Source organism: Galeopterus variegatus, unplaced genomic scaffold (assembly GCF_000696425.1).
Source record: "Galeopterus variegatus unplaced genomic scaffold, G_variegatus-3.0.2 Scaffold5884, whole genome shotgun sequence".
NCBI lineage: Eukaryota > Metazoa > Chordata > Mammalia > Dermoptera > Cynocephalidae > Galeopterus > Galeopterus variegatus.
The window spans coordinates 55,710-63,602 of NW_007731995.1; positions in this window are offsets into that span (position 1 = coordinate 55,710).

Consider the following 7,893-nt stretch of genomic DNA (forward strand, 5'->3'; position numbering starts at 1 on the left):
CCCCGCTCCGCCCCGCCCGCCGGCCCTGCCCACCCGAGTCTGCTCCTCGCGCCCGCCCCACGCCGCCGGGCTCTGCCCTCCCTGCTCCTGCGCGTTCCGCAGGCCTCCGAGCACGCTCCGTGTCTTCCACGCAGCGCATCCCGCGCGGCACAGACGTCTTCCGGGCTTAGCAGAATGTTAGATTGTTTTTCCTGGGCACGTCTAGACAGGTCACCTCAGGACACTCGCCGGAAAATAGTTACTTTGCTCACACAGCAGCCAACAAGGGACGTGCCCTAATTGAGTGATTGGAAAGAAAGATGAATACAGTTTGAATGATTTTCTCCTGTGAGGAGAGAAGCTGGATTTTATTCGCCTGTGGATGTGTCCCCAGTATGTAGCAAGGTACTGTCACACGGTCGAGTTACATAAAGGTTTGATGTATTAGTGAATCGATCAGTAATTGATCTGAGGGCCATTGATGCACAGGAAGCTAGTTTTGATGAGCATATTCCATTTCTTGACAAATATCTGCGGAGCCCCCCGATACGTGCAAGGTGCTAGTTGGTGGGGACACAGCTCGGGAACAAGGTTTTTGCCCTAGTGGAACGCACAGTCGGACGGGAAAGATAACAAGTAATCACAAGTGCGATAAGCGTTAGAAAGTGATACCTGGGTATCATCGTGTAGAAATATTATGGCCAGGGAATTCATCCTATTTCAGGGTCAGGGAAAGCATTGCTGTGGAAGGTTAAGCTGAGCGACTTCAAGAATGAATAACACTCGCCAGATTCCCCATAGGGCCAGCCGCCAAAACAAAACCAAAAACCTCACCAGATGAAAAGGGGCAGGAAGAGTATTCCAGGCCGGGGTGGGGGGCAGGAGAGCAGTACCCACAAAGTCCAGGGATTTTAAGAGACACGCCTCCTGGGAGGATAAACGTGGCTGGGTTTGGGGTGGGTAGAGCCTAGCAAACCACATTGATGATTAGTGTTAGAAGATCCTCGCGGCTCATGCTGAGAGTGGGGAAAAAAGCTTGCTTTCTTCCTGCTGATCTCTTCCCCCACCCCACCCCATTTTTGATCTCAATATCACCTGCTGTTCTTCCAAAGAGTTTCACCTGCTTCCTCTTTCCTTAGGTATAATGCCCAAGGAAGTTCCTTCTTTATCCACCCTAATGATGGATAGGATCCTTGAATTTTTGCAATTCATTCATTATATATCATTCATTACAGCAAGAAACAGGATTTGGGAGGCAGCAAATGTCTAAATGAAGACAGAGAAACCAAGTCTAAGGTATTTAATCAAAGACAAAAGTCTGTGTGTCCAGGGAGCCAAGAGCCCTTATGTAAAAGAACTTGGAAAATGAGAAATCAACTAGTTTTAATCAGAGAAACCAAATCTAAGGTATTTAATCAAAGACAAAAGTCTGTGTGTCCAGGGAGCCAAGAGCCCTTATGTAAAAGAACTTGGAAAATGAGAAATCAACTAGTACATTTCAGAGATTTTCAGAAAGGTCAAGATGGAATAGAAGCACCCTTTGAAAGCCTCTTCTTAATAAACCTGCATTAAAAAAGATTTTAGAGATTAAATCTTGATGCTTTGATATAAAACATAAGTAGAACCAAGCCGAAAAGAATTTCACTTAAATATGCCATTCAGTTCCCTTCAGGAAATGGCATGCTGATGCTTGTCAGGCTGAGACGGTTGGTTGGGTGTTTATTTTCCAAACACCTTGTGTGGCCAATTAGGAACAGTACTGACAGTACCTTTAGGTTTCAGCCAGTGAGTCTTTTTCTTTTTTTCTCCTGCCCCATTATAATGCTTTTTGCCAGCTTAAAAGACACATGCATCAGAAACACTGATGCAATGAGACGCTAATATCATATTGCATCATCTGATCCTAGGTGTGGTGCTCCTGAAACTGGTTTTTCTTGAGGTTGTGCTGCAGTAGAAAGGCACTTTGGGTATAACACCCGCGAACTGGCCCTACTCGTCAGATGACAAAAGTAATTTGTGTGACTACATGCCTCAATTCCACACCACTATCCTCCCAGGGAAAGCCTGTGTCGCTCTCCCGGCTGACATGGGCGTGCTGCAGACGTTCATCAGTTAGGTGTGTCACGCTGCTGCTTATGTAACGAGTGCTACATAGCGAAGTACACCTACCAGGCTGGAAATGACACTTCCTCCTCCGAAATGTGCTTGGAATTTTACATCACTTTAATTGAGCAACTTCTCCGGGGACAAAATGGTTTGGTACAAAACCCGGAGAGGGGGAGAGAAAGAAAGTGGCTGAGATTTCTCAGGCACTTCCAGGCACCCTTCCCTGGCACTGTGCTGAGCATTTCACAAACAGAACTGTGGCGATGTGGGTTTTAAGTGACAGACTGCCATCTCTATTTGGCCTCTTCTGGTCTTCAGTAACATCATATGTCAAGTTAGATTCGGCTGTGTTTAAGGTCCTTCCTACAAGTGTAATTCTATTCAACTTGAAAGCTATACCTCTAGTAGGAGGATTAATTTTCTGGTCCAGTGTATATAAAAATGTAGCCACCGCTCATGGGAACAATGCTTCTGGCCAATGGAAACTTGATTCTAATGGTCTGTATAGGTATAATTGGGTTAGGATGGGGTAATAACCTACAATCTGTGCTGTCCAGCGTGGTAGCCACCAGCCACATGTGTCTGCTGAGCACTTGAAATTGGCTAGGACAAATTTAGATTGCTGTGAGTGTAAAACACACACTGGATTTTGAAGACTTAGCACAATAAAAAGGAATGCAAAATATCTCAATAATTTTATGACATTGATTACATGTTGAAATGATAATATTTTGTACATTTTGGGTTAACGTAGTATTAAAACTAATTTCACCTGTTTCTTTTTACTCTTCAATGTGGCTACCACAGAATTTTAAAATTCGTATTTAAAATTTTGTAGTTCTCATTTTATTTCTATTGGACAGCAGTACCTTTGAAAGTATAGCTGGAAAACCAGTAATTTGCTCTGGACCCAATACTTTCTGCTTCTGTTCTCTAGTCTCCTTTGTAAAATGGCAAGTTAGAGTTTGGGCTAAATTTCTCTTGGGGTTACTTCTGGATTTAATAGTCTCTGATTCTGAGAATAGTAGTTAGTGGGGGGTCCATGTAATAGTTTTTAAAGAGATGTTTTCTGGAAGATGAAGATCTTATAGTTCTGTTTCTGCCAGTGAATCATGAAACTTTAGAGTCCAAAGGGTCTTTAAATATTATAGTTAGACCTTTAAGTCCTCAGTCTGGAGTCCCTCCGGGGCTTGCCTCTGGTTTATTCATCTTTGTTTTTCCAGCAAGCACCCAGGGCAGTCTGTTATGTAGTAAGCTGTCAATATATGTTTGTTGACCTAAATAATATCCAGAGGAAGAACTGAAGCCCAGAGAGGTTCTGAGACCTCCTAAGGCCACAGCTGGTTGGCAGGAGAGCCAGGAAGGTCTCTAAACCAGGAAACTCTTGACGTGGTCCCTGAACCAGCAACATCTGCAGCAATTGGGGGTTTTTTAGAAACAGAATCTAGGCTGGGTCCCAGACCTACTGAGTCAGAAACTGCATTTTTAACAAGGTCTCATGGGTGGTTTTTATGCATCTTAAAATATGAGAAGTGCTACTTGAAGCCATACCACTTTTCTCAAGGAGAGCCCACTGTCCACTCTCCATGCAAGCTATTTATCATCTAGTCCAGGGAGAGAAGATACAAGATGCAGAATGCCGAGACTTGCCAAGTTGGCCTAATGAAGACTAAGATTTAAGGAAATTCAGCAAATAGTTACTGAGCTTCTGCTCCATGCAGCCAAGGCACTGCTTTTCTACCTGGGGGTTTGAGTGGCTTACATTTTTGCAGCCCCAGTTCTCTGCACTTCAAGGAGCAAGCCACCACTTCACGAATTTGCCCCTGAATGGTCATGTTATTCCTATTTAAGTAAAAGAAGGCCAGAAAAAATTTGAAATGAAAATGGGCACACCATGGGAGTTAAATCTAATTTTTCAGACCCAGGAAAAACAGGATGGAAATCAATTTCATCAATGTCTGCGTGTTAGTTTGTAATCACCAGTCCTTCCTGATTCTGCAGAAGTGTCTGCATTCATGTTGCATTCCTGGCTTGTGAATTTGTAGAATTGGTCTCTAATCAATAGCATGCTCCATGAATGTGCACTGTGGACATGCATCTGGGGTAGTATATTGGCTGGTACACAGATCACCATTTAAAAAACTCCAATTGTTGCATATTTATTTTAGTGCATATTAGAAATATGTGTATGGATGTAAAGCTACAGTCAAATCCATGTTTTCAATAATGATAGAGTTTCCTTTATAAAAAAAGGAAACTCTTTATAAGTTTTAAGTGTTTATTTAAAGAAGGACATTCAATGAGGTGTTGTGTAGATCTTCCAAAAATGGAGAAGATGGTTCACAAACAACCTTGGCTTAAGGAATGGGGATTTGATGCTCTCTGATACTTCTCCCAGCTCTGACGTTTTCCGGTCTGTGATGGACCCTAACCTGACTCTAGAAAAATCCATTGTGAAGGGAAGCAGGGTAATAGACAAGAAAGCAAGCCTGCTTAAATATACACATTAAACCATGCAGGTCTGGACCCGATCCATGGAAAACCTCTTGGCTTTGACTGTGTTACCAGGTGTGCGACCTGTCATCAAACAACAGTAATTATGGGGCTCAGGAAGCAGGAAGCTAGCACCAAAGGAGGATGAGCCCACCTGTGGGAACACCGATCCATGGAAAACCTCTTGGCTTTGACTGTGTTACCAGGTGTGCGACCTGTCATCAAACAACAGCAATTATGGGGCTCAGGAAGCAGGAAGCTAGCACCAAAGGAGGATGAGCCCACCTGTGGGAACCCGACCTTGGCCTGTGGTCTCTGGTGTATGTGTATGAAATGCAGTCATTTCTGCATCCATTGGTTGCTTTGGAAAGTATCATTTTCTAGCTGGAATCCAATTCCTTCCTTTTAAGAATGCGGAGACTAAGACCCATGGAAGCTGAGATTTCTCCACATCTGAATTGAATTGAGGAGCACCATGTCCCTCGAGTCTGTGGCCTGGTCCCCACCACTCTGCCAGGAGCCACTCTGCCAACTAAACCACTCATTATTTTTTTGTCTTCTGAGTAGTTTATTTTATTTTATTTTTTATTTTTTTCCTTTTTGTCTTTTTTACTGACCGGTAACGGGATCGCAACCCTCGGTGTCGCGCCCGTACCGGGGACCGGCAATGGGATCGCAACCCTCGGTGTCGCGCCCGTACCGGGGACCGGCAATGGGATCGCAACCCTCGGTGTCGCGCCCGTACCAGGGACCGGCAATGGGATCGCAACCCTCGGTGTTGCGCCCGCACCGCGCTCAGCCAGTGAGCGGGAACCGGTCTCCACATGGGATCCGAACCATCAGCGGGAGCGCCGCTGCGCTCCCAAGCGGCACACTCTCCAGTGCGCCACCGGGCTGGCCCATGAGTAGTTTAAATAACAGTTATTATGCACACATTTTTCAAAAGAGCACCTCATTAAATTTCTTGAGACTTGGGCTGGTTCCCCTTCTCTTCTTCAAAAGGAAGGAAGGAATCTGGCTGGACACAAGCATTCTCCTTCCACGCCAGCACTACCTGATGCTCTGTGTCTAGCACAGGTTGCTAGAGATGTCTGGGCACCGTCTGACAGGGAGGGGGTTTCCAGGTGACTCACAGAGCAGGGGCAAGCACAGGTGACCCCAAGACCTCAGGCATGGCCCTTCTAGGGAGGCTGAAAAGGGTGGACTAGAGCCAGAGACAGTGTGCTAGGGACATGGAGAGTACAGATTCTGGAACTGCCTGGGTTCAAATCCCAGCTCTGCCACTTGCTGTGTGATCTTGGGCAAATTTAGTAGCCTCTCTGTGCCCTATTTCCTTCCTCTGTAAGTGGGAATGTAGACAATAGGATTTACTATGGAGCTTCATTCTGCAGCCTAAGTGAGCATGTCTTAGAATGCTGCCCAGCATAGTAAGTGCTATTGGATTGCTACTAACATGGCTCATAAGTGGGCAGCCCTTGGATGCACAGACCCTGATCTGAACCTCCGCTCGAACCCTACCTTGGTGATGATTTGGGGCCACTTACTGCACCCCTCTGGACCTCAGGTATCCCATGTGTGATATGAGGGCAATGACAAGACTTATTTCATGGCATTGTATGAGGAGTCAGGGACTCAAACCTGGCACCTGGCACAGAAAGAGCACTGGAGAAAGAGCAACTTGCGTTAGCTAAGACTATTGTCCATGTATTGTGGGAATCTTGTTGGCCTCACGCAGGGGTGCCCAGGTGCATCCTTAGAAGTATGTAAAGAGCACTGGAGAAAGAGCAACTTGCATTAGCTAAGACCATTGTCCATGTATTGTGGGAATCTTGTTGGCCTCACGCAGGGGTGCCCAGGTGCATCCTTAGAAGTATGTGTCTGACTGCGTGGTGGAGAGGGGGCAACAGGGGAGTGAAATTGAGAAGACCTCGGAGAACTGGGTTTGAATCTCCCAGTGCTGTACATATCTGGATGGATGACCCTGAGCAAAGTCTCTCCCTCTCCCAGGGCCTCAGCTGCACCCACAGACCAAAGAGGAACAGAACCTCATTCGTGGTCTTCTGATGAGGTTTCTCCAGAGGTGCCTGTGCCTCCACTCCCACCCACACCTACACACTTCAGAGTATATTCCTTTTTGAGATAATAATAATAGGCATCTGTTGGGTCCTTACAGTGTAGCAGATACTTTACATGCATGCATGCATGATCTCAGTGAACCCTTACAAACCCTGGAGGTAGTTACATGTTATGGAGGGGAAGTGTAGCACAGAGAGGTAATGCAATCTGCCAAGGGTCACACAGCAACATAATGGTGGAGTTGGGATTTGAACTCAATTCTAGATGACTTCTGAGCTAGGGCTTTTATTTTTATTTCTATTTTATTTTTCACTTTTAATTTTGAAATCATTGTAGTTTCACAGAAAATTGCAAAGAGAATACAGAGAGGTCCTGTGTACCCTTCACCCAGCTTCCCCAATAGTTACATCTCATGTGACCGTAGTACAATGTCAAAATCAGGAAATTGATATTGGTTCAATGTATTGTATAGTTCTGGGTCATTTTAGATTACATGTGTGATCTGGCCCTAGGCCCCAAAGTCATTCTCCTATGTTTCCTTCTGAAAGTTTTATATTTTGTGTTTTATATTTAAGTCTGTGATCCATTCTGAGTTCATTTTTATATCAGATGTGAGGTTTAGGTCAAGTTTATTTTTTTGTGACTCCTTTTAACCACAACACATTGCCATCTTTATGCTTTATGTATTCGTGTTCCCTGCAGGATTTTGTTTGAAGAAAATATTCCACTGCTAAAATAGTTTGAAAACTGCTGAACTCTTAGAAGATGCAGATGTTCCTCTGCCTCTATCTTATTAATTCTAAGTCCTTGGGCGATGCATGAAGTTCAGCAGTCACTTGCCCGCCTGGAGCAAGAGTCTTGCCTCACTGTCTAAGTTAGAGAGTCTCCTGAGAGGTTACTCCCAGGTTCCAGCCTCAGCATGAGCCAGGACTCTCCCTGGCTCCCTCTTTTCACTATCTGGGCCTCCTCCCCACATGGCACCTCTCTCTGAAGAGGGAACGGGTCCCTTATCAGTGGGACAAATGACATCCCTGGCCAAGGCTGTGGGCTTACAGGGATGCAGGCAGCCCCCTTGTGAGGAGCAATTGTGAGCCTGTAACGTGGGGAGTGGAGATCAAGGAGAAAAACCTGCAAGGAGAGAATAGCCTTGAGGGCTTGGAAGTAAGGCCTCAAAATGCAGGTTTAAATAGTTGCCTCCCACACTCATTCCTAGGTTCTTGTTGCTGAGGCCACTGGAGG